The 27,956-nt window shown below is 40.8% G+C and overlaps 1 protein-coding gene across 1 annotated transcript in view; it reads left to right on the top strand.

The window, feature by feature from the left end:
- ROR1 (receptor tyrosine kinase like orphan receptor 1) overlaps positions 1 to 27,956 on the top strand; it is a 470,743-nt gene that overhangs the window by 48,432 nt on the left and 394,355 nt on the right. The window lies entirely within an intron of this gene.

Raw genomic sequence — 27,956 nt, 5'->3', positions numbered from 1 at the left:
GGCATGGGGGAGCATAACCGAGCTTTCTAATCAAAACCAAAGTGCAGTGACTGGGATTCACTCATGAAAAGGGTTAGAAGAAGGGCAGAGCTCTGTTTCCTTGTCTTGATTTCATTTGTTTGGGTTATTTTGCTCTAGACCCTGGGAGAGTTTGGGAGGCTGAGACTGGCCAGGTCTGTGCCATACCCTCATTAAGACTTCTCAACTCCCTCTTCTTCTCTGGATGTATTGCTCCCGGGAGCCACCCATCTCCAGAGTGCCCTGGGGAAGAAACATAGAGTGTCTCCACAGAACCCACTGTAGTAACTGCCATGCGGTAGAGCCGGTATTTACTTACTGAGGCTCTGAAATGAGTGAGGCACTTTGAGATATGAATTATTATTGCTGAGACTGTGCAACGAGATTAAGTCATCTGCAGCCAGTGAGTATCTGAGTTGGGGTTTGAACCCAGTGTGATTTCTCTGAAAGGTTCTTCCTCTTTCCATGTGTTATATCTGGACCCTAGCAGGGTTCTGAAGAAAGAAAGGGCTTGAGATTTTGGAGGGAAGTGTGAGAAGCTTGAAAATTTGGAGCTTGGAGGATTATTTCTAGATGCTTCTTACCATGTTAGCCTTGTCTTTAACTAAAGGATCCTTCAGTGTTGGCTCCTTAGTAGAATCAGCACAGAGATGTATTTTCCCCCCTCCAAATGCTGTATCATGAAAAATGTCAAACATGGAAGTTGATGATGGTAAATTCTTAAGTTCTGCCAATTCTTCCTCTTTTCTCTGTACCAGACACCATGCTAACTGCTTTATTCACCTTATCTCGTTTATTCTTTCAGTATTCCCAATTTATAGATGAGCAGACTCTTCCACAGAGAGGTGAACTTCTTGTTTCTCTAATTAGTAAATTGCACAGCTGAGATTTGAACCTGGTGCATGGAGACCGTGCTGCGGCATTTCTCTGCATTTCAATGAATTCTTCTTGGTGTTTCTGTTCTTTTTCAATATCATATTATTTAGAAAAGCAGGGTCTAGATGGAAGGTCTTCGAAGGTTACTAATAAGGCAAAATTGCTAAAGCCCCAGAAATTGAAGGCTCCCAGAAGCTTCTAAAGAATCTCTGGGGCAAGATGTAATTTCCTTGAGCACCTTTGTCGGACTTTCTCCAGGGAAGGGGCAGTAGTTCTGCTCTCCCCAGAGTAGCCTTGGAGCTTTTTTTTTTTAAACGATTGACTCACATCTTCCTTTCACATGTTAAAAAAATCCAAACTCTACCTTGGGTCATCAGAGTGTTAATTTTTTTTTGATAGTGGGATCATCTGTGGCTTCTTCGGACCTATTGATAGGACATCTTCCTTTCCTGGGACAGAAGGTGGTATTTGTAGGCACTGGCTCATGAGAGCAGGTATCAGAGTGTATGTGATTTTTGTAGGGGACTAAGCATGAATGATAATTGGTGCTTTTCAGCATCTACATGTTTGAACCTGCTTCATTACTGATTGGATATGACCTTGAGCAAGTCAGGACTTCCGTGGTAGCCCACATTGTAGAGAATTTGCCTGCAATGCAGGAGACCCAGGTTCAATCCCTGGGTTGGGAAGATCCCCCTGGAGAAGGGAATGGCTACCCACTCTAGTATTCTTGCCTGGAGAATTCCATGGACAGAGCAGGCTGGCAGACTACAGTCCATGGGGCTGTAGCAAGTCACACAGCTTCTTAAATTCTGGGCCTCCCTGGAACAGTAATCATTGTCAGGAGGATAGAGAAAAGGTATAGGTAGAGTTCCTTCCATCAGGAAATTTAATCTTAAGGAGGCAAGACAGATATTCATGAAAAAGATACCGCTGAAGAGGGAGGGCATAGCAACAGACAGGAATTGCTCTAGAAAGGCAGTGAAGAGAGAAGTAATTTGGCTGGCATAGTTGAGGGGAGGAAGAGAAAGTACCTGGGGCTTAAACTTGGGTTCAAATCTCAGTGCTGTCACTCAATAGGTGTGTAATTTTAGACTCATTGGTCTTCAAGTTTTCATCATAAAATGCAGTTAATAACACCTGTATCACGGTATCATTGCTAGGATTAAGCTTATATAACATATGTAGAGCTCCTAACATAATAGTTCTTGTTGATATTGTTGTTCAGCCACAAAGTCGTGTCCAACTCTTTTGCAGCCCCATGAACTGTAGCCCGCCAGACTCCTGTGTCCATGGGATTTCCCAGGCAGGAATACTAAAGTGGGTTGCCATTTCCTTCTCCAGAGGACCTTCCCAACCCAGGGATTGAACCCGTGTCTCCTGCATTGCAGGAGATTCTTTAGCACTGAGCCACTAGGAAAGCCAACCATCTCATAGTAGTTGGCAATTAAAAGATATCTCTTATGAGTAGGAAATGGGGGAGCTGAGGCAGGTCTTGATACCAGAACAGGATTTGGGTGTATGAAATGACCCAGTCCTGAAAGTATTTTAGAAATCACCATATCACCAAGAAGCATATTTGAAATTCCAAACTCTTCCTTCTCTTAATAAGGCATGTTTGTTTTATTTAAATTTGTTTGCTTGCTTGGTAAAATGTCATTGGTAAGATGTCAACATGTCAGGCAATTGGGGGTTCTTCCCCTCCCACCCTCATCATAGCCCCTGAAATCTGTTGTAATTTTCTACACACCTGTTTGATTATTTAATGAAATCTATCTTTCCATACTGCAACAAGCACAAAGAACCAGTGTTCAGTAAGAATCACGTTGGCAATTGAGGCTATAATTGCACTATTGCATTTTTTTCTTTTCGGTATTTTGTTTTGTTTTTAGTTAGGAGGCCAGGAGGAGGGAAAATTGCCGCAGAAGAACTGAAATCCTGGTCTAGCACTCTGAGTGAATTTTTTTTCCCTTTTTTCTATCCTACCTTGCGGTCATTTCCTCTGTGTGCAGATTAAGGTTTGATGTGAATTTTGAGTTTCGCTGAGATTAGTTCTTTTATGGCCTTGAGGAATGTGTGGATAAAGAACTTAAAACATATCAGGAGTTGACAGTAAAGTTAAAAAGTCAAATCAAAGTTCTAAATGTGTCACTTTCTTGGAGTGGTTCTGTAGTGGTAGTATTAGGACTTTATAAGCATTTTCTCATATAATCTTTCTAACAACCCTTTGTTGTAAGATAGGTATTATTTTTCAGTGTTATTAAGTCATTTGTTAATTTCTTGACAGGTATTGTTTTTATTGCTATTATACAGCTGGAGACACAGGGACACAGATGAGAGAATAACTTATGTGAGGTGATACAGCTAGGAATGACCTGGGATTTGAACCTAGTTCTCTGACTCCAAGCCCTTCCTTTGAGTCTGGGTGGAATACACTCCGCTACAGGCTTCTCTCCTATAGCAAGTAATTCTTGTTTCTGCTTTGTGAGGAACCCCTGGGAGCAGAGGAAGGGAAAAGAGGAATTCTTTGTATTCACTTTTCATCCAACTAAGCCCGTTTGTTTTTTGTTTATATTTTTTTCAGTATTTTTAAATATTTATTTATTTTTTATTGAAGGATAATTGCTTTACAGGATTTTGCTGTTTTCTGTCAAACCTCAACATGAGTCGGCCATAGGTATACATATATCCCCTCCCTTTTGGAACTCCCTCCCATCTCCCTCCCCATCCCACCCCTCTAGGTTGATACATGGAGGAAAATTGCTTTATAGTGTGTTCATTGCAACTAAGCCTTTTTATGCTCAAGGTTATAATGAGAAAAGAAGTACCAGAGCTACCATGTGTTAAATATTCTTTTTGTGCCTGAATCAAAGCACTAAGCAAGGTGCTTTGCATAATTCTCACCTTGAACCAGGCTATCATTATCCTTATTATATTGATGAGCTTCAAAAAAACAAGTACCTTGTCCCCAAATTCACCCAGGAGAACGTGCTGGTGTTAAGATTTGAACACAGGTTTTGGGAATACCATCTTGCCTCCCTATGCAGTTTTTAATGACTTTTGCCTGACAATCACATGATGGTGCTTATGGCTTTAATTTTGAAGACCTTTTAAAATTGTTGCATGGTTGATATATTTGGTAACCATTGGAAACTGCCGAAACTTTTCACTGCTAGATTTGGAAGAAAATAACAGTGAGTTGACATGTTCGTGATTCAAGACTTCTGGGAAACTGAAAACACCCGTGTGTACTTATTTTGAGTCAATACGTTACTAACGGCTCTGGCCCAAAAGGAGAAATATCTGTCTTCTGAAATTGAGTGCAGGTCTCTTAGTGGCTTACCCCAGCAGGGAGCCAGTTATTACATAAGCTGAATACCAGGTCCATGGGTTTCCCTAGTCTGAAAAAGAAGCAGCATCTGCAGTTATGAGGAAAACAGAAAGACCCATTTCTCTGTGGAGTGATACTGAACAGGCTGCTTCAGCCATGAGAATATTCTGGCCAGAGGAAAATGTAGCTTAAGAAAAGCCCCAGCTGGTCCAAGTAACTTAAGCCCCGCTATTCATGAAATATTATCTGACAGCCTCCCCCTCCCCAAGTGGCTGGGGACTGAAGCAGAATTGCTCCAGGAACCTGTGTTCTCATTTTGGCATTATAGGCTAGGCAGTTTCAAGAAAAGCTGTAATATTTAGATCAAACCTTTGTGTGTGTGTGTGAACATAAAAGCATTTAATAAATGTACTGGCAGGCTTTCTGTGGGAACCTAGAGCCTATTATACAGAGTGAAGTAAGTCAGAAAGAGACAGAAATATCATATTAACACATGTATGGAATCTAGAAAGATGGTACTGATGAACTGTCTGCAGGGCAGCAGTGGAGACTCAGATATAGCAAACAGACTTGTGGACACAGGACAGGAAGGAGAAGCTGGGGCGAATTGAGAGAGTAGCATTGAAACATGTACATTACCATATGTAAAATTAGATAGCCAGTGGAAGTTTGCAGTATGGTGCAGGGAGCTCAAATCCTGTGCTCTGTGACAACCTAGAGGGGTGGGATGGGGTGGGAGGTGGGAGGGAAGTTCAAGAGGGAGGGAGCATACAAATACTGACGGCTGATTCATGTTGATTAGGACAGAAACCAATACGATATTGTAAAGCAGTTATCCTCCAATTAAAAATAAATAAATTTAAATTAAAAAAAAGAGGAGACAAAAATAATGTTAGGAATTCAAGAGATAATATAACTATAGATACATGAAAAATATTCGATGCAACTTTTTAGCAGTAACTTGAATGTTTATACTGAAAAAAAAAGAATTAACCAACACTGATTTCTAAATAAGGGCTTTTGCACATGTCTAGAACTGTGCTTGCTGATATGGTAAATACAGAGATGAGACATGTAAAACACTAGAATGGAAGCCCCATGAAAGCAGGGATCTATTTTGTTTATTCATGAAGTCTTAATATTTGGAAGTGTCTGGCATATAGTGGATGCTAATACGACATTTGTTGAATGAGTGAGTATAGGTCTCTGCCTGTAAGAGCTTACACCCTAGTTTGTTTGCATCATAATAATTAATGTTTATTAAAACAGTGGTGTGTTTATTACAGAAAATGAGAAAAGAGCAGATAAGTAAAAAGAAAAATAACGAGGAGATAATAGTTATTTTCATTTAAGAAATATGAAAGCTTTTTCTATGTAAACTTTTGAAATATTGAAAGCTTTTTCTATGTAAACATTTTTAAGTTGATTTTATGACTTGCTTTTCCCCCTACTTATCAGTGTTACTGTGAGCAACTTTCTATATCAAAACATAGCACTCAAATAATCAACTTTTAATCATTGCAATATTTAGTATATATGTGATTGTATCACAATTTTATGAAGTTCTATTGTTGGACAGTAGGTTTTCCACTCCCCTTTCTCTCTCTTCTCTCTTTCTAGTTTGAACAATGCTCTGCTTGTCTGTCAACTTTTCCACATATCCATGATTATTTTCTTGGCAATAATTCTTAGAAGTGGAATTACTGGATCAAAGGTCAGAGGCTTTTGATACATATTGAATATAATCATGTTGCTCACCATGAAGATTGGGAAAATGCATAACCCTCTCTACTGAAAGAAAGTGCTTTTTCCTTTACCTAAACCAACATCGTGCATTGTCATGTTAAAATACTTGACTGTCTCCTAGGTTAAAAAAGTGAATATTGTCATTGATGTTCACATACTTTTGATTTGCTAATGATGTTAAAAATCTTCCTTATATGTTTTTGGTCATTTGTGTTTATTTTTTTGTGAGTTACCATCATCTTAGATATTCATGAGGACAGATCTTTTCTTGGATCCTCACGACCCATAGTGGGACTTGCTGTGGCATTTATCTCACAGTTATACCTCAAGAGCCATTGATTTCACCCACCCATCTACCCATCTCTTTATTTGTTGATTTATTCAACAAGTACTGAAGACCTGCTAGGTACCAGGCAGAGAAATAGAGGGTTATAATTTAAAACAGTGCTTTGAATGTTTCTGATATTGTTGCTCTAAAAAACAAAGCTTATATTTTTAGGAAAGACCTTAATATAAATCGATACAATGAGTGGCTACTCGAAAAGTTTTTTCCCTAATGAATTTTCTTTAAGATAATAAAACTGAGCCAGCTTGTTTTTCTAAGCACCCATCAAGGGTAGGTAGACAGAGATCAAGAAAGTTTTTCTGTAAAGGGCCAGATAGTAAATATTTTTGGTCGTGTAGTCTCTCTGAAAGCTACTCAGCTCTGCTCTGAGAGTTAAAAAAAAAGGAACCATAGACAAATGAGCCTCGCTATGTTCCAATAAAAGTTTATTTATAGCCACTGAAATTTGAATTTCATATAACTTTCACATGTCACAAAATATTCTTTTTCTTTAATTTTTTTCAATTATGTAAGAATATAAAAACTTTTCTTAGCCTATACGTCCTGTGAAAACAGTAAGTGAGCTGGATTTGGCCTGGGTTTGTAGTTTCCTAACCCCTGGAGTAGCATACTGTAAGGCAGAGAGGAGCCATTCTGGTGTTGCAAATTTGCTATGAACAACTCCCACAATTCATGAAGGATAATCAAGTTGAGTTTAGCTGGGGCTGGGGAATATCCTGACTCTTAGTGAGGAGCATTGTGTAGCTTTTAGTGTTTTAGCAATATTTAAATTATCGAAATGTATTTTAATTATATATTTACTCATACAAAAAGTCCACAGTTAAGTATGATAGAATAAAAGTCTCCCATATCCTTTCTCAAGGATATAAGACATATTTTGGTGTATTTCTTTTTAGTCTTCATAAATGTATACACTCACATATGTGTGATGTCATTCTCTATAAACTCTTATATCCTGCTTTGTTTCCAATCATATTATATGGGAATATTTTTCAGTGCTGTTAAATATTTTAGTGTAAACTAAATCCACAGTAAGATACCACTACACACAGAATGGCTATAATAATAGTAAAAAAAAAAAAAAAAACCAAAAAACCACCCACAGTAACTTATCCAAGAGAAATGAAGCCATATGTCTATAGGAAAACATGTATGCAGATGGTCAATGAAGCATTATTTATAATGGCCAAAAAGTGGAAACAACCCAAATGTTCATCAACTAATGAATGGATAAACAAAATACGGTATGTCCATAGAATACTGTTTAACAATAAAAAGGAGCAAAATAGTGATACAGATTACACAGCGCGGATAAACTTCAGACACATTGTGCTAAGTGAAAGAAGCCAGACACAAAAGAACTTTTATTATATGATTATATTTATGTGATATTTCCAAAAAAGGCAAAAATCTAGACAGAAAGCAGGGTAATTTTTGCCTGAGGCTGGAGTTGGAGCGGAAGCTCACAGGAACAGCAAAACTCTTGGGGTGATGCATGTGTTCTAAAAGTTGAATGTGGTGAGGATTGCTCAGCTAGGAGCATTTACTAAAAACCATTGGACGACACGCTTTCAGTGGGTGGACTGTGTGACATGTAAATTATACCTCAATAAAACTGTTAAAAATATTCTTTGAAAACAATTGAAAAAAAAATTTTTAATTAAAATTTTATTTATTTTTTGGCCACGCTACACAGCATGTAGGTTCTTAGTTCCCCTGCCAGGGAACAAGCTAGCACCCACTGCATTGGGAGCACAGAGTCTTAACCACTGGACTGCCAGAGAAGTCCTGAAAACTCAATTTTTAATGGCATCATATTCCATTGTGTGAGTATTCAGTTTCTTTATTCTGTGTAACTTGGAAGAAATGTTCAGAGCTTATTTTCTCTTTAGCTAAAATCCATAATCAGTAGGTTAGATTGGAGCCACTGAACGTAAACAAGACTGATTGAGTGGAATGACTCCTAATTCAGTGGGCAAGGAACTTAGTATGGTCTCAGTTCCCCCTCCAGCAGAGTGGACCTGAGTCCTCTTGTCTGTAAAATCGATAAGAAAAGTGGGCACCAGGAAATAACTGGGCCTAAGAGGGTGGAGAAAGGAAACAGAAAACATAGGAGTGATGGTAATATCCAAGACTGATTTCCTGAGAAGTTTGAGGCCAGAAACTATTACTGACCCTCTGTCTCCACATTTGCTCTTCTCCTGCTTCCTGGTGCTGGGAGGAGGTCATTGGGAACCACAGGGTCCCGAGGCAGGTGATCTCTACTGAGGAGAATAAGGAATTGGACCAGGAGTTGCGGTGGCATCTGCTGTAGAAACTGGAGGGTTCTACTTGGCCTCAGCCTCTGCCACGGGTTGGAGCACCATTGCAGCAATTCGGTCACCGGAAACTGTTAATACCTAGGTTTTGTGTTCCCAAAGGGAACCATAGAGCTCATCATAGGAATACCGAGGTTAGAAATACTTTTACAGTCAAGAGTTTAGAAACATAGCTGTGAAATAATAGCTTACCATGTTTGCTTTCCAAGGGACAGCTGAAACTGGTTGAGATTGAACTGGTCACTGATTCCTTGTGTTTCTCATCTCTAGCCGAATTCCAGGTTTTCCTAGAGCACGGCGAGCAGCATCTGAACCAGAGAACACAAAGGAAAAGTGGTGGAAACCTAACTTGTAAATGTTTTTTTCATTAGCTCCAGGCTCCCAGCCACCAATAAACTCTCTGCTTTTAAAAATCCTTTATTATTTTGTGAATTTTTTAAAAAAACTTTTTTCCCTTTATTCATGTACTTGGGATCTTCTTAAAATGTTATCAAGCATTTATCTATTTAGTCCTTCCAAAAGGTAACAACATTCTAAGTTTTTGCTTAAAAGAGAGAGGAGGAAAAAAAACATTTAATAAACTTGCTGTAACTTGAGCCTGTTGGTGGTCTTGGAAGAAACCCAAATCCAGGTTTGGTTGATACTGTGTAATGTGAATGCAATTAGTAGTGGTTTTTCTAAAGTAGAAAGAGATGTAGAAAAATAATGCACAGCAAATTTAGGTCAGAGCTGGGAAGCTTATAAATCCTTATTTTTGTTTTCATTACTTTAAGTAATAGGGAAGCTTTTGTCTTTATTACATAATTTCCTTAGCAATAATACATTTTAAAACATTTTTTGAGTTAATTTCATATGTTTGATCAGAAAGCCATAGTTCATAACCCTGGGATGTGGCTGCTGGCACTGTTTATGTACAGAAGATTTCTTGTTCATCCCTAGGCAGCCAACACTAAAATCACGGATGGGGGCAACATTCATCACCTGTTTCTTCTTTCAGTAGAAGGTCTAACAAAGCAGTTTTCAAAGGATCCTTCTGCTAGCCAAGGGAGTAAATTGACCTGTGTATTGTTCAGTCACCAAGTTGTGTCCATCTCTTTGTAACCCCATGGACTGCAGCATGCCAGGCTTCTCTGTCCTTCACCATCTCCCGGAGTTTGCTCAAACTCATGTCCATTGAATTGGTGATGCCATCCAACCATCTCATCCTCTGTCGCCCCCTTCTTCTTCTCCCTTCAGTCTTTTCTCCTGCCCTCAATCTTGCCAAGCATCTGAGTCTTTTCCAATGAATTGGCTCTTCATATCAGGTGACCAAAGTACTGGTGCTTTAGCTTCAGCATCTGTCCTTCCAATGAATATTCACGATTGATTTCCTTTAGGATTGACTGGTTTGATCTCCTTTCTATCCAAGGGACTCTCAAGAGACTTCTCCAGCACCACAGTTTGAAAGCATCGGTTCTTCTGTGCTCAGTCTTCTTTATGTTCCAACTCTCACATCTATACATGACTACTGGAAAAACCATAGCTTGGACTATATGCATCTTTGTCAGCAAAGTGATGTCTCTGCTTTTCAAAATGCTGTCTAGGTTTGTCATAGTTTTTCTTCCAAGAAGCAAGTGTCTTTTAATTTCATGGCTTCAGTCTCTGTCTGCAGTGATTTTGGAGCCCAAGAAAATCAAATCTTCCATTGTTTCCACTTTTCCCCCATCTATCTACCATGAGGTGATAGGACTGGATGCCATGATCTTAGTTTTGTGAAGCTGATTTTTAAGCCAGCCTTTTCACTCTCCTCTTTCACCTTCATCAAGAGGCTCTTTAGTTTCCTCTTTGCTTTCTGCCATTAGTGGTATCATCTGCATATCTGAGGTTATTGATATTTTTCCTGGCAATCTTGATTCTAGCTTGTGATTTTTTACATTTTACATGATATACTCTGCATATACATCATGTGGTGTTGGAGAAGACTCCTGAGAGTCCCACGGACTGCAAGGAGATCAAACCAGAAAATCACTTCTGAATATTCATTGGAAGAACTGATGCTGAAGCTGAAGCTTCAACACTTTGGCCACCTGATGTGAAGAACTGACTCATTGAAAAAGACCCTGATGCTGGGAAAGATTGAAGGTGGAAGAAGTGGACAACAGAGAATGAGGTGGTTAGATGGCATCACCAACATGATGGACATGAATTTGAGCAAGCTCTGGGAGTTGGTGATGGACAGGGAGGCCTAGTGTGCTGCAGTCCATGGGATGGCAAAGAGTTGGACACAACTGAGCAACTGAACTGAACTGAACTCTGCATATAAGTTAAATAAGCAGGGTGACAATATACAGCTTTGACATACTCCTTTTTCAATTTTGAACCAGTTCATTGTTCTTGTCCGGTTCTAACCTATTGCTTCTTGATCTGCATACAGGTTTCTCAAGAGACAGGTAAGGAGTTCTGATATTCCCATCTCTAAGAATTTTCCACAATTTTTTGTGACCCACAGTCAAAGGCTTTAGCATAGTCAATGAAGCAGAAGTAGATGTTTTTCTGGAATTCCCTTGCTTTTTCTATGATCCATCCGATGTTGGCAATTTGATCTCTGGTTCCTCTGCCTTTTTAAAATCCAGTTTGTACACATGGAATTTTTTGGTTCACGTGCTGTTGAAGCCTCCCTTGAAGGATTTTGAGCATTTCCTTGCTAGCATGTGTATTGGTGTTGCCCTATTTCAGAGGATGTGATTTGATTCTAACATTCAAACCTATGTGATCAGACTGTAAATTCTTCAAGGACAGGGGTTATGTTATCCTGGTGGTGCTCAGGAAATAATATCTCTTTGTATTCTTACCCTCCAGATTTAAGATGCAATTTTACTCCTCCCAGCTGCACCATTGTCCTCATGCTTCTCCTTGAACTTGCCAGCAAACTCCTGCTTTAGTATCTTGCCATTTTCAGTTCCCTGTGCCTGAAGGCCAGATACCAACCTGAATCACTCCCTCACCTTTTCCAGGTCTTTGTTGAAAAGACACCATCTCAGGGACACTCTACCTATTTTCTTTCTTTCTTTCTTTCTTCCATAATATCACCAGTTCAGTTCAGTTATTCAGTTGTGTCCAACTCTTTGCAACCCCAATAACTGCAGCACGCTAGGCTTCCCTGTCCATCACCAACTCCTGGAGCTTGTTCAAATTCATGTCCATCGAGTTGGTGATGCCATCCAACCATCTCACCCTCTTTTGTCCCCTTCTCCTCCTACCTTCAATCTTTCCCAGCATCAGGGTCTTTTCCAATGAGTTAGTTCTTTGCATCAGGTGGCCAAAGTATTGGAGCTTCAGCTTTAGCATCAGTCCTTCCAGTGAATATTCAGGACTGATGTCCTTTAGGATTAACTGGTTTGATTTCCTTGCAGTCCAAGGGACTCTCAAGAGTCTTCTCCAACACCACAGTTCAAAAGCATCAGTTCTTCAGTGCTCAGCTTTCTTTATGGTCCAGCTCTCTCATCCATACATGACTACTGGATAAACCATAGTTTTGACTAGATGGACCTTTGTCGATAAAGTAGTGTCTGCTTTTTAATATGCTGTCTAGGTTGGTCATAGCTTTTCTTCTAAGGAGCAAGTGTCTTTTAATTTCATGGCTGCAGTCACCATCTGCAGTGATTTTGGTATCACCACCATCGGATAAACTGATTTGCTGATAGACTGTATATCCTGTCTATTTATTTGGTTTATTGTTTGTCCTGCCACCACTAGAATGTGAGCTCCTGGGCAAGGGTTTCTGTCTGATTTGGCCATTGCTGTGCACCCAGTGCTGGAAACATAAGAGTTGCTACAACTTGAATGAGTGAATGTTCCACTACTTGCTGGTTACGTGGTAGTGGTGGATTTGTTTGTTCTCTTGGAACAAACAAATTTTGATTTGTTTGATTCCTTTGTCTGATTCTCCATTGTTCCATAAAATGGCATGTATAGGTCATATAAAAGCACATTCATGCTCTGTCATGCAAATGCCTTCATTTGTGTCTTTCCTTTAACAAGCCCGACCCCAATCCCGCCTTCATAGAGCTTAGTCTTATGGGGGAATTGGACAAATGCGTGAATGATCCTAGTAAACTGGGCTAGCAGCCCTGATAGGGAAGGTGTGATGAGCTGTGGGAGCACCTCTGAGGGACTCCTAACCCAGATAAAACCAGGGAAGGCTTCCACGAGGAAGGGACATTGAAGCTGAGATCTAGAGATGGAATTGGCGTTGAGCAGGCAGAGTCAGGGTGATGCTCTAGGTGGAGTGAAAAGTATTCCAGGCAGGAAGGATAATGTGTAGAGTCTGGAAGTGAGGGACCATGAAGTATGGGGAAGACTGAAAGTCATCCAGTCTATCTGGAGCACACATGTGCAGGTGGCAAGTTAGACAGAGGTGTGGCTTGAGATGTAGTCTGGGGACAGATTAGGGAAAGCCTAGCAGGCCATACAGGGAGCTTGGGTTTGTGGATCTAAGGGTATTGTGGATCCATGGAATGGTTTCAAGGACAGGACTGTCTTGTCAGACACAACAGTCATTTTATGGAGTAAGACAGTTTTTTCTCCCTTGATGAGAAACTTGAATATAAATTCTCTAAAAGGAAGATTGAAAGTTAAGTCGCTCAGTCGTGTCTGACTCTTTGCGATTCCATGGACTGTAGCCCACCAGGCTTCTCCATCCATGGGGTTTTCCAGGTAAGAATACTGGAGTGGGTTGCCATTTCCTTCTCCAAAAAGGAAGATTATGAAAACAAAAAAGCCAGAAAGTGAATCTTTAGACTCCGTGAAATCTGCTGAAATTCTATTGAATCTGACTGGTGAGTTTCACAGCAATAAATTTAGGGATTCCGCCCACCCCTCCCAAACACACATACAAATGCTTAAGAAGCTTAATTATCTTTGGGTGCATAGCTCACAGCTTAAGTTAGGGGACATGGTATTGCTACAGACATAGAAACTCCCATTGAACTTCACATCACAGTGGGGCAGACAAATATAGCAAGAATGAGGAAACAGAGAAGTTTCTAATCTTAGCATTTAGACCCATAACGTGTGAGTGTTCCTCCTACTCAGCACCAATTGCCAATGAAAAAAACAAGGTTGCACCTTTAGGGCATAAGGTGGTGGAGGAGATAGCAGGCAGATTTTGGTCCTGTCCTTGCAACTTATCTATCATGATGTGGCTTTAGGAACCACATAACCTCTTTGAGCCTCAGTTTCTTCTTCCTGAAAATGGAGTTAAGGCTATCTGTCTTTCAAATTTGTTAGGATTCAGTAAGATAAAGTACAGTCATCTCTGCTATAGCATTTATTTTAAAAACACAAATTTGTTCCAATCTGATTGATAGAATAGAGAACAATTTGAGGGTAATACGGATTTCATGTTTGTTTATGATGGACTTTATCTGTGAGAAATGCTAGGTGAACTCAGAAAACTGTACCCAGCAGAATGAGCTGCAGAACATGCATCTCAGATATCTACGGGCTCCTGCAGTTCATGTGTGTTATGAGCCACACCCATCCACACCTGGTGTTATAAATTTCTGATTCCTAGTAATCCTCTGCCCACCACTTCTCAATAATCCGCAAGCTGCAACCCTTCCAGCACCCACTTCTACAAGCAAACTTCAGGTCTTTTCCAAGATAAACTATAATGTTCATTATTAATGTACATCTAAACCATTTAACATGCAATGCTATGCTACGGTGTTTATTGGATCCCTATCTTTTATTCTGTGTCACTAATACAGTTTTTGGATGGTGTGCCCCAATCCTATTTTCTCCTAAACTGTGTGGTTTTTATTATAGTGTAGTGATTTTTTGGAATTTGTATTTGCTGTTATAGCAGACCTGTCTCTATCTACATCATCTAATGCAACTCCTGGCAGACTGTGGACACTTAGGAAAAGATAGCACTTTTACTACTATCAATATTGATCTCCTTAAATATGATGTTGGATTGTGGCAAGGATAAGTATTAATAGTTGGAGTATTTAATTGCTTGATTGTGAGTGAAATGGAACAGCTGGGTTGGAAGGGTTTTGTTGCCTTTGTGTTTTTCCGAGTGTGTAGTGGTAGACGGACCACTATTGGGGTGTTGTTGGTGACAAACCAAGTATGTCAAGAAAAGAGCAAGCTGGGAAGAGTGAAGACATGGTCATTAAAAAAATGGTCATTAAACAATGTAGAGCACTGCCCTGGGGAAGAAGGGTTGCTTTGTATTGTAAGATTCCAGGGCTTGTGAGCAACTTGTCACTTATAAAGCTCAGGGCTCTGCTCTGCACAGCGGGCAGTGGCTGCTGTGGGACAGGTGAGGAGTCAAGAGAAGTGAGGCATGGGCTTGGAGATTCTACCTTTGAAGTTCCTTTTTAAAAAACTAATAATAATGTATAAAAACAGATAACTACAAGGCATACCAGGGTCAATTTTACACAAAAACAAGCCAGAGTTTTCCAGCAAAACTTCTGCTTACCTTTTTTTAGTGGTCTAAAAGAATAGCTTGCACATGGACATATTTATACATGATTTCTTTAGTCATGCCCTTGGACTGGAAATATAAAGACCCCGCTTTATTTATGGCTCCTGGCATGCTTTGGAAAAGTGAAATCACATTGGTACCTTTTCCATCCAGAGCTCTTTTTTTCTTCTTCTTTTTTATTTTATTTGGGGGGTTTTGTTTGTTTGTTTTTGTTGATTTTTTTTTTCAACTTAAGGAGAAAGTGCAATTCGTTGCTGATCTGGATTTAATTTCTCTCTAACATTCTGTTTGGTTTCGTCCTTTCCACTCTGGCCAGGCTGTTAAACTCTTGGAATAGTAAGACTCTTGGGATAGTAAGATGTCACCTTCATCTTGGATGTTCTGAGTCAAGCAAAGGGGGAGAAGTGCCAGGGCATTTGAGTTGAGAGTTAGCAGAGTCTGCATCAAGTATTTAAAATGGGATACTTGGAGCCTGCAAACCAGAGGCCTTAGTATAATATCACTAGGAGAATTATTTTAGGACCTCCAGATAAATTAAAAATTAAATTTTGAGCAGTCTGTCTATATACTTATATATAAGATTCTAGGTAGAAGGTGTTTCAAATATATTCAATTTTGTTAAATTAGTTTTCCCTTTAATCATAGAAGGGGTACCGTTATTAACATGCCAAACCTTAACAAAACTATAAAGAAACTTAGAGTGCAGTATTCTTTTATGGCAACACTCATTCCAGTGCTTTGAAAATGATGTCGTCTTTTTTAGTTTTTTTCTATGAAGAGTACGTGGGGTTTAGGCTTGCTGTTAAGTTGATTTTCCTAAAGCCAAGGATTATTACATTTCTTCCTCTGAGATCTGTTCTCCTCCCTTTCTAGCTCTCTGAAAATGTGGATGGTCTTTGCACATGGGAGTTTCTGAGCTCTGTGTATTGGCTGTAAGAACACATGGGAAATGGACTGCTGTGTTGAGATCAATCTGTGTGAGGCAATCTGAAGGCTGGTCTGGACTTGTAGATAATGTCCAGAAGGAGCTGGCTAGCACTGCTGTTTTCCCCAGCCACAAACCTAGATAAATGATCCTACTTGGCAAATGACTCTAATCAACATTTCTAGCTCTGCTGAACATGGATGCCGTGGCAAGCACATAGGTCAATCTTTGGCTGGGGCAGGTGGCCCCATCTGGTCAACCTCCTTCCTGAAGCCTGATTTACCAGTTGTTTCCACCTCCTTCCTTCCATAAAACCATACAACTTTAAATACCTTGGTCCTGTCTATTTTAGTGGATTTCTGCCTTCCTTAGTCTTGCATAATAGAAAGAGCATGGGCTCCAGAAGCTTGGGTTTAAATCCAAGTTCTGTTATTTTTTGACTTTGCAATTTTAGGCAAGTGACTTAATCTCTTCTAAGCCTTTGCTTATTCATTTTAAGAATAGTATCAATCATCTCTCCCTAGCAGAGCTATTGAGATAATATGTACAGTGTCCAACACAGTGCCAGGCACACAGAAGGCCTTCCGGAACTGGAATCCACTCAAACTTTACCACTTACTTTTTTATGAGTAGGCCAATTACTTTAATCCCAGTTGACATGCCTGCAGAGCGACAGAATTAGTTGATCTTACTTTCTTCTTTGTGCCAGGCTCAGTCCTAGGTCCAGGGTCTTCACAGAGGAGAAAGAAAGGAGAGTGTCTAGGAAGGTACTCCCAGCTTTACTTAGATCCATTCATTTAACAAATGTATTTTGACACCTACTGTGTGCAAAACCCTATTGGGGAAGATACTAAGATGACTCCATTACTAATTTAGTCCACGTTTATAGGTTGTCTGTTGTGTGCCAGATAGTGTTACAAACACTAGGGGTAGAAAAAGCATGTGGGTTAGCTCCTTCCTTGGAGAAGCTCACAATGCAGTAAAAAACACCTAATGGTGGGAAAAACAGATGAAAATTAACGTGATCTGGTTGATAAAAGGCACTTGCTTTGCTGAGTAACGCTGACTGCACACAGCAAAATAAGTTGCATTTTCCCAAATATTTAAATCTGGAAACTTAGGGCTTCACTGAGGCAATATGTTCTCATTTTGCAGCTGAGGAAACAGCCCAGGAGTGGTTCATATATCACACATTTCAAGGAAAAGTTAAGCTGAGTCCGGCCTCCAGCAGCTTTTATCTGTGGTTGAACCCACTCCTTTTTTTGATCCTATTGTTATCAGTAGCAGATGTGCTCTTCACCTTTTGTAAACTATCCCGTTCCAATTTCCCAACAGCTCTGCTGGGTTAGGACCATTATGAATTAAGGGAACTTGCTCAAGGTTGCACAACTTGAAAGAGTCAGGATTTGAACTTAGGTCTATCTGATCCCAGGGTCCCAGCCCTTAGCCTCTATCCCATAATTATCGATGATTGATCTTCATTGAAGTATCTGTAGGTTGTTGTAAGCTTTGGGAACTGTGTGTGAAAAAAAAAAAAAGACAATGCTATGAATTGTTTCTTAGGACTTGCTTATTTAAACCACTGGGAAAGCTAAATTTATGAACAATAAAAAGACTCTATAGGTGTCTGTATGCTAAGTGTGGCCAAAAATAAACAGGAAAAAAGTTATCATCAAAAAAGTTCCCCTGGGACTTTCCTAGTGGTCCAGTGGTTAAGAATCTGCCTTCCAATGCAGGGGACACTGGTTTGACACCCTAATGGGGGAACTAAGATTCCACATACTATGGGGGCAACTAAGCCCGCTTGCCACAGCTACAGAGTTATGAGCTCTGGAGCCTGTGTGCCACAACTAGAGAGAAGCCCGTGCATCACAAGGAAGGTCCCGATGCAGCCAAAAATAAATACTTAAAAAGTTCTCTTACATCCGGTTTCTTAAGATTTCATAATCAGAGGGGTAATTGTGAGCAAATGAGTATAAAAAGACCTCTGCAGAATTTCTGTACTTGGCACAGATCAAACCTAAATTCTTAAAATCACTGATGCCTTATTTAAAGAGCTTAAAATTCTGAAGATGACTGTTCCACAGCCAAACAAAAACACCCCCTGGCTCCTTTGTGACCACTAATGCAATTGACTTTCCACCTTTTAAGAATGTCCCCACCCCCTCCTCCTTGTCTTCCAATTAACTCACGTTTATTTTATATAAAGCTCATGGGCCTGTTGAGTTGATAATGCTAAAGGCTGACAACCACATAGAGGTACGTCTTACAGTGATGAAGTGTGTGAGCGTGTTTGAATTTTCTGTTACCCAGCATCAAAGACACCGGGGCTCTGTCCTGGGTGAGTGGCAGGAGAGACCAGACTTCACTTGGCCAAAGCAGCGGGGTTCTAATGGAATGTTTCTGCTCCCCTTAAAAAAGGTAGTCAAGCATCTGTACTCCCCACTGAACTCCAATTTCCATTCTGCTTTGAAATTCTGCTTGCTCTGTCAGTGAGAGCCATATGACAAATGTTCAGTATGTCAGATTTGTTTTCCTTTTAAACTACATGTGAATTTCACCTTCAAAGTAGGGCTATGTTAATTTCCCAAAGCTCTTTAAATAATTGTATTCTTTTAAAAACGTACATTCTATTATTCTTTTTTGGGTTGTGTTATGACTGGTGTTTGGAAAGTGGTTAGAGGATCACCGGTTGCATATTGGGTAGTGTGTATGTGATACACATTCCCAGATGTAAACAGCCGCTAAATTCATTATCTAGTTTGTATAACTGTTCTACTCATTTCACCAGGCTCAATTTAGTCATTTCCGGCTAGCAGAGTAGGTTTTTTCCTTCAAAAAAGTTGTTTGCATAAGCTTTTCTGAAAAGCATTAGTTTTGTCATATTCATGTTTATGTTGATAATTAATTGTTTGTGACTGCCAAAAGAAAGGGTGTATCTAATTGTGCGTGGACCAAGTTACTCTTTTTGTCGTGTTTATATGGTGACTAGTTCATACATTAATCGGTTACCTGTAACATCTATTCAGAATTTCAAAGAATGAATCTACACATCTAGAATGTTTGTAAGTTTCCCTTGCCTTAAAAAGTCAGTTGATTAGTTTATAGAGAAGAGAGAGTCTAGGTGGACAGGGAAGTCAGGTCTTGTCTTTCTAAGAGGAGCCATTCTAGAATGATTTTGGTAAAATAATGTTTGTCTCTAAATCATTTCTCTATCTATTTACCTATATTTCTATCTACCCATTAATCTCTCTGTAAAGCAAACATCCCACTCACTTAACAAATATAAGGAGTAGTATAAATCTTGAAAGAGATTAATACTTTCAGCAAAGAGATCAAGCAGTGACAGAGTACTAACTGTCTGGTCTCTTCCATCTCTCCATTCTCCTCCTCCTTCAGTTTGATTTACTGCAATTAGAATTTTACAAATAACTTATGTCCATTAAAGAAATAGAATATTGAGAAAGTGAAAAACTGTTCAGTCTCCCTTAGGCTCAAACATAATCACTTTTAACATTTTGGTATATTTCCTTCTAGCCTCTTTTGCCCTATGCATCCATGATTAAAAGTTCCATAAGTGTGATCCTCTTGTGATCATACACTATTCTGTATCAAGCTTTTTTCACTTAACGTGAAAATATTTTTCCAAATCTTTATAAATATTTTCTTTCATGTCTGTTACCCACAGTGGGTACAGTCTACATAGTTTATTGAGCCATCACTTGATGGTTGAATATTGGGTATTTCACCTACACTATCTTTTTTTGGCCCTGCTGCATGGCATGTGGGATCTTAGTTCCCCGACCAGGGATCAAACCCATGCCCCCTGCAGTAGAAGCATGGAGGTTTAACCACTGACTGCCAGGAATGTCTCTCACCTCCACTGTCTGTGGAAATGAAACACCAGTAACAACAAAACAACATCAAACTTGAATTCCATGATGATCCAACACTGTGGCTGTACATCCTATCTGCCTGCTGTGTTATTCACATGGAAGTGAGGGGAAACCCCTCTTCATCCGTGAGAAGTATACATGAAACTAACCAAGGAAGTGTTTATGAACAGCCAACAAATCAGTAAGAAATGAGGACTGGTAAATGGAGTCATTTTATTTCATAAAGGTACCTCAGAGCTTTAAGCCCCACTCCCCTCGATTTTCAGTCAGTTTAGATTTCAGGGGTCAGTACATGATGCACCGTGATCTTGCCTTACACGGAGTTCAGTGTGAGACATCAAATTCTCCTTACTGAATTTTCAGAATCTGTGAAATAGGACTCCAGCCAGCCTGGAAAAGTCTACTTGTCTGTTTAGGTATTTATGAATGATCTTTCAATACTGGGTAGAAGACTATTTGTAGTTGTAGATGGAAGGTAAATGCTTCCAAAGATCCCTGTGCTTTTCTTTAAAAATATAAGTTGTAAAAAGTGCATTCCTTTTCTCCCTGAGGAGGCAATTTGGCTTTGGACTCTGGAGCCAGACAGCCTGCACTGACTTCCTGTTCCACCACCGTCTGCTGGGTGACCTTAGACGAGTTATCTGAACTTGTGTAGGTGAGCAAGCTTCCAGTTTTCTCATCTGGAAAATGGGGGTAATACTACTCATTCATAGGTGTGTTGGAATGGTTTAAATAAGTTAAATACAGTAGGCACTCAGTAGGGTTAACTATTATGTTTTCCCCAGGCTCCTAAAGTTGTGCATTTCTAGTGCTTTAGATCACTTCTGTGCATGTGTAATGTTCTTCAGCATCCCTCAGTGAGGGGCTTTTCTCTGAGCACTTCTTCCCCAACTGGCTTATGATAATCATAATAATTTCAGCTACCACTTAGAGGGAGTACTACGTGCCAGGTGCTCTGTATTATATGTATTATGAAGTGTATTATTCCGTTTTCACAGGTGAGGAAACGAAAGGTTGTAAAGGGTAAGTAACTTGCTCAAGGTCATAAAATTGCTGCATGTAGGTCTAGAAACTAAATTCTGGTCTGGCTTATTTGCCACCACAAGGCTTTTGTAAATTCCTCTAAGGAGGGAACTTTTAAAATCTGTTACCGCTTTTTTTTTTTTTTTTTTTAAAGATTTTTTGATATGGACCATTTAAGGTCTTTATTGAATTTGTTATGATATTGCTTCTGGTTTTTTGTTTGTTTGTTTGTTTTTTGGCTGTGAGGCATTGTGAGATCTTAGTTCCCTGACCAGGGATTGAACCTGTACCCACTGCATTGTAGTGTGGCGTCTTAACCACTGGACCACCAGGGAAGTCCCTGCTTACAGTTTCCAGTGCAGTTCTTTGAACAAACATGGTAGATCCTCAGTCAGTATTTTTTTAAAAATGAATGAATGAAAAAGTGAAATCGCAGATAAGAGAACTTGGAACTCTTATCTAGTAAGAAAACCAATCGTACTGCTTTTTAACAGCCGTGAAATTATTAGTCTTAGAATTATGTTCTGCTTCTGAACAGAACATTGCCCATGAGAGAATGATAGATTTGTAATTATTTGCATATGACACTGGTTGTATTTCATGTGAAACAAATTTAGACACTGTATGTGAGATCCTGATTTGAGAAAATCTAGCATTACATAGATAATTGTTGCAGCAACTTTAATTTAAACAAAGTGAAGTGAAAGTTGCTCTTTGCGACCCCATGGACTATACAGTCCAGGGAATTCTTCAGGCCATAATACTGGAGTGGGTAGCCTTTCCCATCTCCAGAGGATCTTCCTAACCCAGGGATCGAACCCAGGTCTCCCACATCGCAGGTAGATTCTTTAGCAGCTGAGCCACAAGCGAAACCCAATTTACACAAAGGCTCTAGCTAATTCTAGGTCTAGTTTGGCCATTTGGTTAACAGACATTTATTTAACAAATACACTGGGTCAAGCCCTCTGCTGGGCACTAGGAGTTTAAGGATAAATATGATGGTTCCTTTGAATGCTCTGCCTAAGCTCCTGGAGAATCCAGCAGTCTTTTTATATGTTGGATAGAGGACATTATGCACTCCCATGGTTTTGGCGAATGGCCTGTATACCTATATCTTTAACAGAGCCCCTCCTTTTTTGACTCAATCAGCTGTTTGCTTGCTATGTCCACAAAGAGGTCTCAGAGGCCTCCAAACTGAATTTATCCTTGAATCTCTAGGCCCCCTGTGCCCCAACCTTGTACTTGTTATATATTTTATCTTAATTGGTGGTACCACTGTCCTCCCCTTCATCCAAACTAAAACACTCAGTAATCTTTGATTCATTTTTCTCTCTCACCTTTTGCATTTAGCTAGTTACCAATTTTCCTGATTTTCCCTCCAAAATAAATCCTCAGCTGTGAGGGATTTTAGATTTTACCCTATTTGCAAATGAATGAGTTAGCCGGTTTCTTGGACACTGGCAGAAGACCGGAGACTTCTGGGTTAGAGACAAAGGAATTTATTGTTTTTAACTATAGCGGTAGCCAGAGTGTCAGCATTTTGGGGCAACAATTCCAATGGGGTGTCAGGAAGAGGGCCAGATGACACCTATATATGCAGGAACCCTGCATTTAGGAAACCTAAACCTTTTATATTGGATAGTAGACATGTTTTTCCTTTGCTCCAGAGGAAGACGATGTCTTCCAAGGCTGTTGTCCATATAAACATCTTCGAAAGGATAATCTGGGGCCAAAGGCAGCCAGTGCTTTGCTCATGATTTGTATAGAAATTCTAGAAACCCACAGAGAATTGTCTCCCTACAAGTATGTTTCGCATCTGTTCCCTCTTCTCTTTCCTTACACTGTTAGATCAGGCCACCCCATCGCTCACAGGCTATATTGCAACAGCTTCTTATCTGGTCTTCCCAGTCCTTCAAGTCAGTCTCCCACACCTTGCTGGACTAGCCCTGTGCACCAGATCTGACTGGGTCACCCCCTGCTTAAACCTATTCACTGCCTGCTCACTGTCTGTGGTGAAAACCCAAGCTCCTTCGTGTGACACTATGGAGTTCTCCAAGCAGCCCCTGCCAGTCAGTGCAGCCTCAGGGAAGGGCAGCGTATCAGAGGGGTTACCTCCTTTTCTGCTCAAGTTACTTTACCTGTGTGGCCTCAATTTCTTCATCTGTAACATTAGGGTGATGGGACCTCCCTTATGGGGTTATTGTGAGGATTATGTCAGCCTCACACGCAGCCTCCATCCATGTCGCCTCTTGATTGGGTTTTCCACTCTGCCTCATGTTATAAGATCTGACCACATGCTTTTCTGTCTTGCTTTTCGCCACAGGGAGGGCCTCTGCTGCCCTCTCCCCCTAGTCCTTAGTGCCTGGGTTCAGGCTGGTGAGACACATCCTTTCTCTTTCCTCTGAGACTTGCTCTGAGTCTTCCTCTGAGACTTGCTCTGGGACTGAGCAAGTCTCAGCTGTTGAGCTGGAGGTATCCTTTAATGAGTCAGTTATTGCCACTGGACTATGGCCTTGGAGAGGATGGGGCTGTCTTATTTACCTTTGTCTTGCTGGCATAGAGCATGTGTTGGAAAATTGTTGAATGGATAAATGAAGGAGTAAAAGCAATTCACGTTCTACTGGGGTGATTGGAGGCTGGGGAGGAGGGCTGGAAGGCAGTTAAGCAGCCTGATAGCAGTGAAGGGGATCTGAGGAAGTGTTGGGCTGAGGTGCGAATTAAGCCCTGTAGGAGTCTAGTGCCGGAAGTTTGCTTGTTCATGGGGCTTGGAAGCCTGTTTAAAGTTATCTATTGAATGAAAGCGGCCCCTTCTGTTTGATTCTAATTATTCCCTTTCCTGAAAGAAGCTATTGCAAATGGAAGGTCATGCAATCTGCCTTCTCGTAAGATTTTCAGTTCCTCAGAATACAATGAATTCTCTGTTACCTGGCGGAGCGGGTAGAATGGAACTTCTTTTTAATTAAATTGTGTCTGCCACAGAAAGTGTGTGACCTTATCCCTCCTCCTGAAGTCCCCCAGGTCTTCAAGGCCTGGTTCCAATCACCCTCCTTGAATTTGCTGTCCCACTGGTGTACTCTGCATTTTGAGTTATCATTTTATGTGGGCATGTCCAATTCCCTAATGAGACTGAGAATTTATTAATTTTCCCTGAAATAGTTAACGGCATGCCTTTGAATTGAGAAGGCTCTCCACATACACTTATTGAGCTGGAATTCTCCATATGTGATAACCACTCTTGAATAGTTAGAACACAGCCTTAATCTCAGGATGTCAACTGTCTCCTCTAGAGCCTCCAGTTCCTCATGATAGCAGCTTCTCAATGCACGTTATAAATGTCTAATTTATAATTTTTATTAATTTTGAAATAAGGAAAACTGATATTTATAGAAAACTATTTGGAAAATAGTGATAAACAAACAAACCCCCCTGAAACAGCCAATACCCAAACCTCCTGATAACGACTTTTAGTATTTATGATATGCTCTCTTTCTTTGCTTTACATTATTATTTCTCTCTCTCTCTCTCTCAGCATACAAGGGGTCTTATTTTACCATTCATTGGGCAGTCTGCTTACTTCCTCCTAAGTTCAGTAGATATTTATAGAAGTGATGGTGCTAAAGACGTTCTCGTAGCTGCTGTTTCGGCCCTTGGCCCACCACGTTGCCTTGTCACTGACTGTCCTTGTCTGACTTCTTTTTGTCTCTCTGGATTGACAAGCTGTTGTGTTCTGCTGTTTGATACCTGCATGCGTCTTAGTGATGAGTTCCCATTTTTTGAAGTCTCTGCTGTGTCCCAAATACTACATGTGTTGTACACACTTTAAAAAAATCTGTTTTCTGATAGACTGAATATTAGTAATGTTTCATTTTATAGATGAGGCATTTGGTTTAGGGATTTAATAACTATTAAGGATCACCAAGGTACAACTTAATCTAATTGCCACCCTCCTTCACGCTACTTACTTAGCTTTAAACTTGAACTTTCCTTAGTTGGAAAACTGGATTTTAGGAGCTGTGTCCAATCAGATTTTGGCTTTAAATTTCCCTCCAAGGGTACTACAACCCACATCCCTGGACCAACATAGTGGATATCATAAGCTTTACTGGAAAGAATGTGTGTGTGTGTGTGTGTGTGTGTGTGTGTGTGTGTCTGAGAAATGTTGTGGCTCTTGCTTTTATTCCTCATAGTTCTGAGACAGACTGCCCCCACATCTGTTTTCAGCCCTTAGCCCCAGTACCAGAGTTATATTCTATTAACTCAAGGCACCTTTTCTTTGTAATTCATGTCAGTTTTCCTCCCAGCCACCTGCACAATCTCCTGCTTTCTCTCTGCCTTGCTCTCCAGGCTGTGAGTAAGTTCTTTGTGTATTTGCTGTTTTTGATAACCTCAGCTCGAGATTTAATGTCAAGGTGGGGTCCCCATTAAAGATGCTATTAATCATCCCTTCCCTGTTTGAAGATTTCTGTGTTGGCAAGCAGGCAGATAGAAGTAGCTGTATGTTTCCCAACCAGATGGACTGGTAGCTGAGGTGGGGGCTTTGAGCTGAAGCACATTCCTGTCGTTATTTGGCAGAAGAAAGGCCACTGAGATTAATAGAGTAATCCTTGCTTGTGATCCAGATTCATCAGCTGAATCATAGAGCCTCAGTATTGGAGAGGACCTTGAAACTATCTACTCCAACGGTGTGATTTTATACTTGAGGAAACTGAGGCAACAGCTAAAGGAAGCGATTGAAGATTATGAATGGCTCAGGCTGCCAGGGACTTATGACATGATTGAGCCTTGCTCTCTTTTCCTCTGGGGAAGGCTAGTGAGAAATTTAGGAGAAGGCGATGGCACCCTATTCCAGCACTTTTGCCTGGAAAATCCCATGGATGGAGGAGCCTGGTGGGCTGCAGTCCATGGGGTCACGAAGAGTCGGACACAACTGAGCAACTTCCCTTTCACTTTTCATTTTTATGAACTGGAGGAGGAAATGGCAACCCACTCCAGTGTTTTTGCCTGGAGAATCCCAGGGACGGGGGAGCCTGGTGGGCTTCCATCTATGGGGTTGCACAAAGTCGGACACGACTAAAGCAACTTAGCAGCAGCAGCAGCAGCAGTGAGAAATTTAGTCACACTCCTCAGGTCACACAACTTGTTGCAACAGAGCAAGGACTCTCCTGTGTTCCTGACTTCAGGCCCAGGAGGGTGACCTGGAGCCAAACCTGTGTCCATCATTTACCTGGGTGGATCTGTGGCATTTGGCTGGTGCAAGAGTGTTCCCTCTCGCGTTTCTTGTGCATGTTGAGTTCTGGTTGGAGAGACAGGAGTTCCTTCTGCAGTGAGGGTATAGACAGGTGGGGGCTTCCCAGGTGGCACTCGTGGTGGAGAACCTACCTGCTGATGCAGGAGAGGTGAGAGATGCAGGTTCTATCCCTGGGTCAGGAAGATCCCCTGGAAGAGGCCATGGAAACCCGCTCGAGAATCTCATGGACCGAGGAGCCTGGTGGGCTATAGTTCAAAGGGTCATAAAGAGTAGGACAACACTGAAGCAACTTAGCATGAACGCACATAAACAGATGGAGTTCCTTGATGTCCCCTTCAAGTTGACTCCCAAGGGTGTCTGGCTGGACTCTCAGTCCTGTGTTCTTGCCTCTGTCCCTCTGTCCCATGGAGGTCTTTTTCTACCTACACAGATGGGACTGCCTTCTCCAGTGTGTCAGGAGCAAGGGAACCAGTGAGGGGAAACCCAGGAGAGAAGAAGCCAGGGAGTGGGGCAGGGGTTGCTGGTGGCTCAGAGGTGCTGGCTGCTTGCAGTGGGGTTATGGGTTTTTAGAGAATTCCAGCTTTGCAGTGAAGATAGTACTTGCAGAATCCCCTCCATGGTGGGTGAGGTGTATCTTCCACATCCTGTACAAAGTGTCCAGACCCAAGACCTCCTACTCTCCCTTCATTACCTAGCTTAGTTATACTGGTTCATTCTTTTGCTGCTTTTTAGGGTTCAAGCCTATGGCTTGAGTTAGGAGAAAGATGAGGTTTGTAAAGAGGTCTTTCTGGTCCTTCCAGTACTAAAGCCCCTTGGATAAGAGCCAGGGAGATTCATCCCCCAGCGTCTAGGTGGTGGTGGAGGATTCCTGCCAGAAGGATCTGAGGCAGAGGGCGCGGAGGCTGCCATGCCAACGTCTCCACACCTCTGGCAGTGCAACAAAGAACTTCTGTCTGCCCTGCAAGGTTAGGTCGGTAAAAGCCACTTCAGTGGAAAGCCACCATCATTTTGCAACTTGATAATTAAAATTTTAGTATAAGAATTAAAGAAAACATGGGGCTCCGTTACTGAATCACTGAAATCCAGCTGCAGTGACTCTGCTATTGTTCCTCATGAAAATCTGTGGCTTTCTCACACACCTTCTTTGTTTCAAGCCTTGATTCAGGCTTAATCACCACAGGAAATAAGTCCCATGTGTCTGTTCACTGGTTCGGCCATAATCGTGATGAGGCTTTTGTGATGGGGAGAAATAAAAGATAGTCTTCAAATTAGGTGAGGTGGTACATGGTATCTCATCAAGAGCAGAGGTAAACAAAACCCACAGACAAGGTGCTTTCGGAGCTCCTGTTTTGTTTTCCTGACAATTACAAGTATGAAGGCCAAAAAGAAGAGAAATAAGAATGAGGCAATACTGCTGAAGTGGACCATCAACCTGAACTAAATGGATTGATTTCTTCCCTTGCATACTCGGAGAAAATGGCCAGTTGTCGCTTTCTGCTATTAATAAAGAGGTCACTTTATCATTAGGTCTTTGAATCTGCATTTAATGGCTAAAGCAGATGGTTATAATTTCTGGCTTAGTGTGGCCACCTTATTAATAAAAAAAGAACTGATGGGAAGGAAAAGGCTTCTTCATTTTTAACTACAGAAGCATAACACAAATGTTTTCCAGCCTTTCTTTGTGTGGAGAGCAGACCTAGAGACTGCAGTAAGATCCTGTTACACATTTGAAAAAAGACGTTTGCAGAGTG

This window comes from Bos indicus x Bos taurus, chromosome 3 (assembly GCF_003369695.1).
Source record: "Bos indicus x Bos taurus breed Angus x Brahman F1 hybrid chromosome 3, Bos_hybrid_MaternalHap_v2.0, whole genome shotgun sequence".
Classification (NCBI taxonomy): domain Eukaryota; kingdom Metazoa; phylum Chordata; class Mammalia; order Artiodactyla; family Bovidae; genus Bos; species Bos indicus x Bos taurus.
This window is presented reverse-complemented; position numbering and strand designations above follow the sequence as displayed.